Source organism: Penaeus japonicus, unplaced genomic scaffold (genome assembly GCF_977035675.1).
Source record: "Penaeus japonicus unplaced genomic scaffold, GWHDUDI00000001_assembly GWHDUDI00000007, whole genome shotgun sequence".
NCBI lineage: Eukaryota > Metazoa > Arthropoda > Malacostraca > Decapoda > Penaeidae > Penaeus > Penaeus japonicus.
This window is the reverse complement of record NW_028234409.1, coordinates 11,689,558-11,699,557: the sequence shown is the minus strand read 5'-3', so window position 1 is coordinate 11,699,557 and position 10,000 is coordinate 11,689,558. Positions and strand designations below refer to the sequence as shown.

General features: G+C 35.0%; 1 protein-coding gene across 3 annotated transcripts in view; it reads left to right on the top strand.

The window, feature by feature from the left end:
• The first annotated feature begins 5,186 nt into the window (after positions 1 to 5,186).
• Positions 5,187 to 10,000, top strand: part of LOC122256916 (uncharacterized) — a 62,526-nt gene continuing 57,712 nt past the window's right edge. For 2 of the 3 annotated variants that reach the window (XM_086538425.1, XM_086538423.1), the window contains exon 1: positions 8,084 to 8,209. The gene's annotated coding sequence lies outside the window, so the exon portion shown is untranslated. Of the gene's footprint in view, positions 5,278 to 8,083; positions 8,210 to 10,000 lie in introns of those variants that run through there. The other variant, XM_086538424.1, reaches the window with a different exon arrangement.

The window sequence follows — 10,000 nt, the reverse complement described above, 5'->3', positions numbered from 1 at the left end:
CATTTTATATATATTTGTGTGTGTGTTGAGTGTGTGGTTATATATATATATATATATATATATATATATATATATATATATATATATATATATATATATATACATATATATATGAGAAAGATGGCAGAATGCAGTAACGCATCTAATATATAAATATATATCTTACCTCCCTGACTGAGACTCGAACCCGGGTCGTCAGAGTGACAATCCCGGCTACTAACCCAATAGACTACATGGGTCGCATAGACTATTGGGTTAGTAACCGGGATTGTCACTCTGACGACCCGGGTTTGAGTCTCGGTCTGGGAGGTAAAATTTGTATTTATTGTATTAAATGCGTTACTGCATTCTGCCATCTTTCACACATATATATAACCTCGGTAACCTGATTTGTGACTTGAATTTCTAATTCATTGCTGCCAAGTGCCCATGGGCATTGTCTGTAAAACCTCGCTAGCACTGCTCTGTTAAGAGAATATAGGTAATTTCCATGAGGGTTGTAAGGCGTCTGGTTAGACAATTCTTTTAGTGGGTCGTGTGGTCTATTGGTTTCAGGGTTGGGTCTGACAATCTGACGGCTCGGGTTCGAGTCTCGGTCAGGGAGGTAAAATTTGTATTTATATATTAAATGCATTACTGCATTATACCATCTTTCTCATATATATATATAACCTCGATAACCTGATTTGTGTCTTGAACTTCTAATTCATTGCTGCCGAGTCCCCATGGGAATGGAATTGTCTGTAAAACCTTGCTATCACTAAAATTTGTGTATGTGTATATATATATATGTATATATATATATATATATATATATATATATATATATATATATATATATATATATATATATATATATACATGTGTGTGTCTTTACTTGTTCATTTAAATATGTATTTATGTATATATATATATATATATATATATATATATATATATATATATATTTATATATATATATATATGTGTGGTGTGTATTATGTGTGTGCGTATATATATAATATAGTGTTGTGTGTGTGTTGTATATGTGTATATAGGTCTTATATATATATATATATATATATATATATATATAATATGTATATATATTATATTCATACTTATGTATGTATATATAGTATATCTATTAACATATACATATATATACATATATATATATATATATATATATATATATATATACATATATATATATATATATATATATTTATATGTATGTATATGTGTGTGTGTGTGTGTGTGTGTGTGTGTGTGAGTGTGTGTGTGTTTATAGAACAGGTGTGTTTAGATCAAAAACAAATTTCTTGATGAATTTATTGTTTAAGCATTTCATCTTTAAGCTTCATGACCTTTCAATATAATCACCAAGTTCAAAAGCATTTACATCCCTCGCACCCATACATACTTCCGCTCAGGCAAAGTTCACATACACCCCTCATCGTATTTCCTTTAAGACTAATTCAAAAGACAACAATAAATTTTCTAGAAGATAAACAAACAAAGGTGTTGATCTGACACAGATGGCTGCTTGGCTACATGTGCACACATTGCCTCACACACACACAGCTCTATCTTATCGATTGAAATCTGATAATCATTGGTTGTGTGCGGAGCAAACAAGACAGGAGGGCCGAGGCGTCGGAAGAAGGTGAAGCAACAGGGGGGGGAGGGGGGGGGGGGGGGGGGGGGGGGGGGGGGGGGGGGGGGGCGGGTGAAATGCGAGAGGAATGAATACACAGATGTTTAAAGTCTTAGCAAATGTTGCCACACAACACCTTCGACAGACACAGGCTTAGTCAACAGGTACCCCCGATCACTCTTAGATATAGAGATTCCGAAGAAAGGTGCTGCTGCGCTCTCGCAACCTTTGAATTTTCAGGCATTGAAAACGGGACGGGCCTCCACATGCCTGTGTCCCGTCGCCATGAGTGAGTGATGTTCGTTTTAACGATGTTTTTGACCCTGTCTCCTATTTTTTTTTTTTTTTTTCTTTTTTTTTTTTTTTTTTTTTTTTTTGGTTGTTGCTTTAATATATGAAATAACATTACACGATAACGTGTCATTTTATAAGAGATTCGTTTGGTAGTCATTGTGTTCTTGAAGTTAAGGAATATGGCTGTTATATCTCCTGACACTGAAAAAGAAGGATTTATTTTTAACAGAGAAATTATATAAAAGTTTTCCTTTAAATAACATATTAAAATATTTTTAAAAAAAAAATCGTAATGTTATTCTTATATAGTGAAACGCGAATAATTTCGGAGGAAAATTAATCTACCTTTTGCTGCATATTAGCACACGATTTTTTTTTTTCTTTTTTTATATCTTATTTAGTAATCATCCCACTAACTATCATTTTCCTGTATTCGAATCGGTCATTTATGCTATTTAGTTTCATTGATCCTCCTCTTATCTGACGAATCTTTTCCGATACCGTAATGCTTAACAAAAAACAACGTCAATATATAAAATTAAAGAACGAAATTCATTGCTCAAATTATACAATAAAGTTATGAACGAGGCTGAATATCGCTTAACAACGCGTGAGAGGTTGGAATTTGACGCTTCTGTTTCGATGGTTGTCTTTATCGAAAAAAAAAACGAAAAAAAAAAAATATTTTTTTCTTAATTGTAGGGGGGGGGGGTCATCACTCGACAAAATAATAAACCTGTTTATGGTTGAGGTATATTTCAGTATCATGTAGTATCTTTTCAATAACTTTTTTTGTTTTATCTAAATCTAATCATTTCTAATCCAATTCTTGTTATAGGCATCATTAAATATTTTAAAATAAAGGCCAATTTTTAACCCTTTTCTATGAGGAAAGGAAAAAAGTGTATGTCACTGAACTTTTAATGGAAACTCTAAGGAACACCTAAACATCTAGATGCGAAAAACCCTATTCAGGGAATTTGATTCTATATTTGATCATAAGTTCTTTTTATAGTTTTCCATCCTGATATATCAAGTTCTTCCCCTCAAGTATTAATTGAATCAATATATTGAATTGGGAAAAGAAAAAAAAATAAAAAAAAAAAAGAAAAAAACATTAAAATATTAAAACATTAAAAGTAGATACAGAAATTATATATATATATATATATATATTAATATATATATATATATTTAATAAGATAATATATATATATATATATATTATATATACAGGAAAGGTTCCACGGTGAGAGTTGGTTTGAGTTTGAGAGGAAAGTGGAGTTGTAGAATATAGCATTTTTTTTATGATTACTTTGTGTGATTGTGTATATGAAGGCTGTTACTGGAGGATTAATTTATGGACATTATGTAACTGGACCCTGAACACCCCCCACCCCCCCCCCCCCCCCCCCTGCATTTCAATGCAATTTCCTAATTTACTGTTATTGTCGAGATACGGAAATTTCTTTTTTTTTTTGTTTGTTTTTCCCGAAAAAATTTTATTAAAAAAAGAATATTTGAATATATAAAAATTTAGATAGTTATTTATTCTAAACTTAATTCTGATATAGAAACCGAAAATTTTTCTTCTAACCTAATCTAAAACCTACTACATAAAAAAACCTAATAAAATAAATAAATAAAATATATATCCCTAAAACTAAATAAAAAATATGTTTTTGATATTTATATATTTTCATTGGATGCGATGAATGGTGTTGGAATATGAAGGAAGGAAGGATTGTTGAGTGATACCTTAAAAAAAAGAATAAGAGGGCGAGTTTTCCTAAAATTGTTATTTTTTTTTTTCTTTTTTCTAATTGTGTTTTTTGTAATTGTACTTACGATTTTTTGTTTTGTTTGTTTATATTGTGTTTGTTTGTAAATTTATAATTATAATATAATCGATGATTTAAGAACCCCCAAAAAATAATTGTAGACTTTAAAAGAGAGATTTTTTTTTTTCGATTTTTAAGCCGACGAAAGCTAAAAAATTTACCCCTCCCCCCTGTTTCCTCTATCGTTCCAGCTTTTTTATACCACTTTCATGACCTGCCTTGTCATTGTCAACTATTTTTCCTTCCAGTTGTAAATACGTCATCAACTTCGCATCATATATCCTGGTTCTATGTAGTTATTTATTTTTTTTTTTATTTTTTTTTTTACTCATTAATTTTAAGATCCTTAAATAGCGCAAGTTTTTTTATTTTTTTATTTATATTTTTTTTATTTTTTTTTTTTTTTTTTCCCAGGTTTTTTTTTCCCAGGTGCGTGGATAATAAGAGTCAAAATTTTCGGTTACTTAGGGTAGGGGAAATTACTATTTAGAAAGATCACTCTTTTGTTTTACTTCTTTTTTGTTTTACATTACTTGTCCAATCTCTCCTTGTTGAAGCTGAGTTTGCTAATCCTCCAAAATGAATAGTCACATCGTCATCAATTTATATTTAGTCTCTTCGCTTCTCAGCTCATCTTCCATTCCCTGGAGCATACTTTCGAGGAAGAAAGAAATTTCAGAACTTACAAACATATGTGGTATTGTTTGTGTTTATTCTTTTCGATTTTCGGTTTTGTGAGAAAATAAGATGATATTTGAGACAGGTTCTGTTGGAGTTTTAAACGCAATACTATGCAAATAGTTGGTTGTGTGGTGTGGTTTATTATTTAATTATTTTTTTTTTTTTACCGTTTCACATTGTACCCTCATAAAAACTGGGACCACATGTGAGACAATCTGGCGAATTTCAAAAAAATAATACATCAGATGGATATTTCCTTTAAGACTCATTCAAAAGACAACAATAAATTTTCTAGAAGATAAACAAACAAAGGTGTTGATCTGACACAGATGGCTGCTTGGCTACATGTGCACACATTGCCTCACACACACACAGCTCTATCTTATCGATTGAAATCTGATAATCATTGGTTGTGTGCCGAGCAAACAAGACAGGAGGTGAGGCGTCGGAGAAGGTGAAGCAACCGGGGGGTGGGGGGGAGTGAAGTAGTGTTTGTTGTTATAATTTTTTTGATTGATGTTGTTTTTTCGTTGAGTGTGTTTTTGTGTTTTTTGATGTTTGTTTTTTGTGTGAACAACAGGTGTGTTTTTGATTGGTTGTGATTTTTGAAATGCGAGAGAATTTTGAATGAATACACAAACAAGAAATTGTTTTGTTTAAAGTCTTAGCAAATGTTGCCACACAACACCTTCGACAGACACAGGCTTAGTCACGGCCGATCACTCTTAGAATAGATTCCGAAGAAGGTGCTGCACGCTCTCGCAACTTTGAACTTTCAGGCATTGAACGGACGGCCCCACATGCTGTGTCCCGTCGCCATGAGTGAGTGATGTCTCGTTTACGGTGTTTTGACCTGTCTCCTATTTTTATTTTTTTTTTTTTTTTTTCTTTTTTTTTTTTGGTTTTGCGTTACCGTGTCATTTTCGTTTGATTTGTTTGTAGTCTTGTGTTCTTGAAGTAAGAATATGGCTGTTATATCTCCTGACACTGAAAAAGGGATATTTTTAACAGAGAAATTTATAAAATTTTCCTTTAAATAACATATTCAATATATTTTTTAAAAAATCGTATATGTTATCTTATATAGTGAAACGCGAATATTCGGAGAAAATTAATATACCTTTTGCTGCATATTAGCACGATTTTTTTTTCTTTTTTTATATCTTATTTAGTAACATCACTAACTATCATTTTCCTGTATTCGACGTCATTTATGCTATTTATTCATTGACTCCTCTTATGACGAATCTTTTCCGATACCGTAATGCTTAAAAAACAGTCTAATATAAACGAAATTCATTGCTACAAATATACAAAAAGGTATGAACGAGGCTGAATATCTTAACAACGCGAGCTGGTCGCTGCGATGCGGAGAGGAGCGACGGGAAAGCCGAGAGGTTGTTCGAGCGAGAGGTGTATTTGACGCTTTTCGATGGTAGTCTTTATCGAAAAAACATATTTTCGATGTAGGTCATCATCGAAATACCTGTTTTGTTGGGATATTCAGTATCATTCATAACTTTTTTTTATCTAAATCTAATCAATTCTAATCAATTCTTGTTATAGGCATCTTAAATATTTTAAAATAAGGCATACTTCTATGAGAAAGGAAAAAGTATGTCACTGAACTTTAATGGAACTAAGAACACCTAACATCTAGAGCGAAACCCTATTCAGGGATTCTATTTGATCATAAAAGACGTTTAGATCTTAGTTTTCATCTGATATATCAAGTCTCAAGTATAATTGAATCAATAAATGAATGGGGGGAGGAGGGGAAAATAAAAATAAAAAGAAAAGTAGATACAGAAATATATATATATCATATATATATATATATATATATATATATATATATATATATATATATATATATATACAGGAAAGATTCCACGGTGAGTGGTTGAGAGGAAAGTGGAGTAGGAATATAGCATTTTTATGATACTTGTGTGATAGTATGAAGGCTGTTACTGGAGGATTATTTATGACATTATGTAATGACCTGACCCCCCCTCCCCTGCCCCCCCCCCCTCCGCCCCCCCCCCCTCCCCCCCCCCCCCCCCCCCCCCCCCCCCCCCCCCCCCCCCCCCCCCCCCCCCCCCCCCCTCCCCCCCCCCCCCCGGACCCCGCTGCGGCCCCTCCGCCCGCCCCTCCGCCCCCCCCCTCCCCCCCCCCCCCCCCCCCCCCCCACCCCCCCCCCCCCCGACCCCCCACCCCCCCCCCCCCCACCCCCCCCAGACCCCCCCCCCCCCCCCCCCCCCCCCCCCCTCCCCCCCCCCCCCCCCCCCCCCCTCCGCCCCACCCCACCCCCCCCCCCCCCTGCCCCCCCCACCACCCCTCCCCCACCACCCCCCCCCCCCCCTGACCCCACCCCCCCCACCCCGTGCCCCCCCCCCACCCCCCCCCCCCCACCCCCACCCCCCCCGCCCCCCCCGCCCCCCCCCCCCCACCCCCCCCCCCGATACCCTCCCCCCCCCCCCCCCCCCAGGCCCCTGCGGGCATTTCACTGCATTTCCTAATTACTGTCGAGATACTGAATTTCTTTTTTTTTCCGAATTTTCTAAATATGTTTATATTTCATTGGATGATTCTAAAAGATGGTTTTCTATTGTGTATATATAATATATCGATGATTTAAGAACCCCCCAAAAATAATTGTAATACTTAAAGAAGAGATTTTTTTTCGATTTTAAGCCGAAGCTAAAAATTTACCCCTCCCCCCTGTTTCCTCTATCGTCCAGCTTTTATACCACCTTTCATGACCTGCCTGTCATTTTCAACTATTTTCCATCCAGTTGTAATACGTCATTCAACTTCGCTATCATAATCCCTGGTCTAATGTAGTACTTGTTCCCAGGTGCGTGGATAAAGAGTCAAATTTTCGTTACTTAGGGTAATTACTATTAGAGATCACTCTTGTTTTACTTCTTTTTCGTTACTTTACTTTCCAAACTCTCCTTGTTGAAGTGTGAGTTTGCAGATCCTCCAAAATGTATAGTCACATCGTCTGTCAATTTATATTTATTCTCTTCGCTTCTCAGCTCATCTTCCATTCCCTGAGAATACTTTCGAGACAAGAAAGAAATTTCAGAAATTACAAACATATTTGGTGTGTGTTTATTCTTTTCGCTTTCCGGTTTTGAAAATAAGATGATTTTTGAGACAGTCTGTGAGTTTAAAAGAATACAATGCATGTTATGTGTGTGTGTGTGTTTTTTTTATTTATTTATTTTTTTTTTTTTACGTTTCACAATGTACCTTCCTAAAAAATGGAACACTTGTGAGACAAGCTGCGAATTTCAAAAATACATACATCTGATGGATATTTCCTTTAAGACTCATTCAAAAGACAACAATAAATTTTCTAGAGGATAAACAAACAAAGGTGTTGATCTCACACAGATGGCTGCTTGGCTACATGTGCACACATTGCCTCACACACACACAGCTCTATCTTATCGATTGAAATCTGATAATCATTGGTTGTGTGCGGAGCAAACAAGACAGGAGGTGAGGCGTCGGAGAAGGTGAAGCAACAGGGGGGTGGGGGGGGGGAGTGAAATGCGAGAGGAATGAATACACAGATGTTTAAAGTCTTAGCAAATGTTGCCACACAACACCTTCGACAGACACAGGCTTAGTCACGGCCGATCACTCTTTGAATAGATTCCGAAGAAGGCGCTGCACGCTCTCGCAACTTTGAACTTTCAGACATTGAACGGACGGCCCCACATGCTGTGTCCCGTCGCCATGAGTGAGTGATGTCTCGTTTACGGTGTTTTGACCTGTTTACTACTTTTTTTCTTTTTTTTTTTCTTTTTTTTGGTTTTGCTTTACCGTGTCATTTTATAAGAGATTCGTTTGTAGTCTTGTGTTCTTGAAGTAAGAATATGGCTGTTATATCTCCTGACACTGAAAACGGGATATTTTTAACAGAGAAATTCATAAAATTTTCCTTTAAATAACATATTCAATATATTTTTAAGAATCATATATGGTATCTTATATAGTGAAACGCGAATATTTGGAGAATATTGATATATCTTTTGCTGCATATTAGCACGATTTTTTTTTTCTTTTTTTTATATCTTATTTAGTAATGTCACTAACTATCATCTTCCTGTATTCGACGTCATTTATGCTATTTATTCATTGACTCCTCTTATAACGAATCTTTTCCGATACCGTAATGCTTAAAAACAGTCTAATATAAACAACATTAATTACGACAAATATACAAAAAGGTGTGAACGAGGCTGAATATCTTAACAGCGCGAGAGGTGTATTTGACGCTTTTCGATGGTAGTCTTTATCGAAAAAACGTATTTTCGATGTAGGTCATCATCGAAATGCCGGTATTGTTGGGATATTCAGTATCATTCATACCTTTTTTATCTAAATCTAATCAATTCTAATCAATTCTTGATATAGGCATCTTAAATATTTTAAAATAAGGCATACTTCTATGAGAAAGGAAAAAGTATGTCACTGAACTTTAATGGAACTAAAAACACCTAACATCTAGAGCGAAACCCTATTCAGGGATTCTATTTGATCATAAGTCTTAGTTTTCATCTGATATATCAAGTCTCAAGTATAATTGAATCAATAAATGAATGGGGGGAAAATAAAATTGAATAGAAAACTAAATACAGAAATATATATATATTCATATATATATATATATATATATATATATATATATATATATATATATATATATATAATATACAGGAAAGATTCCATGGTGAGAGGTTGAGAGGAAGGAAGGTGGAGTAGGAATATAGCATTTTTATGATACTTGTGTGATAGTATGGAGGCTGTTACTAGAGGTTTATTTATGACATTATGTAATGACCTGACCCCCCCCCCCCAACCCCGTGATTGCATTTCCCAATTACTGTCGAGATGCTTAATATCTTTTCTTTTAATATTTTCTTTTCCCAATTTCTTATATATGTGGATATTTTATAGGATGATTCTAAAAGATAGTTTTCTATCGTATGTCTAATAAATCGCTAATCTAAATACCCCTCCCTCCCAAAAAAAAAAATAATAATAAATAGATAAATAAAATAAAAAGTCGTACTTAAAGAAGAGATTTTTTAAGATTTTAAGCCTAAGCTAAAAAAAAAATACCCCTCCCCCCCTGCTTCCTCTGTCGTCCAGCTTCCATACAACCTTTCATGACCTGCCTGTCATTTTCAACTATTTTCCATCCAGTAGTAATACGTCATTCAACTTCGCTATCATAATCCCTGGTCTAATGTACTACTTGTTCCCAGGTGCATGGATAAAGAGTCAACTTTACGTTACTTAGGATAATTACTATTAGAGATCACTCTTGTTTTACTTTTTTTTTCGTTACTTTACTTTTCAAACTCTCTTTGTTGAAATGTGAGTTTGCAGATCCTCCAAAATGTATAGTCACATTGTCTGTCAATTTATATTTATTCTCTTCGCTTCTCAGTTCATCTTCCATTCCCTGAGAATACTTTCGAGACAAGAAAGAAATTTCAGAAATTACAAACATATTTGGTGTGTG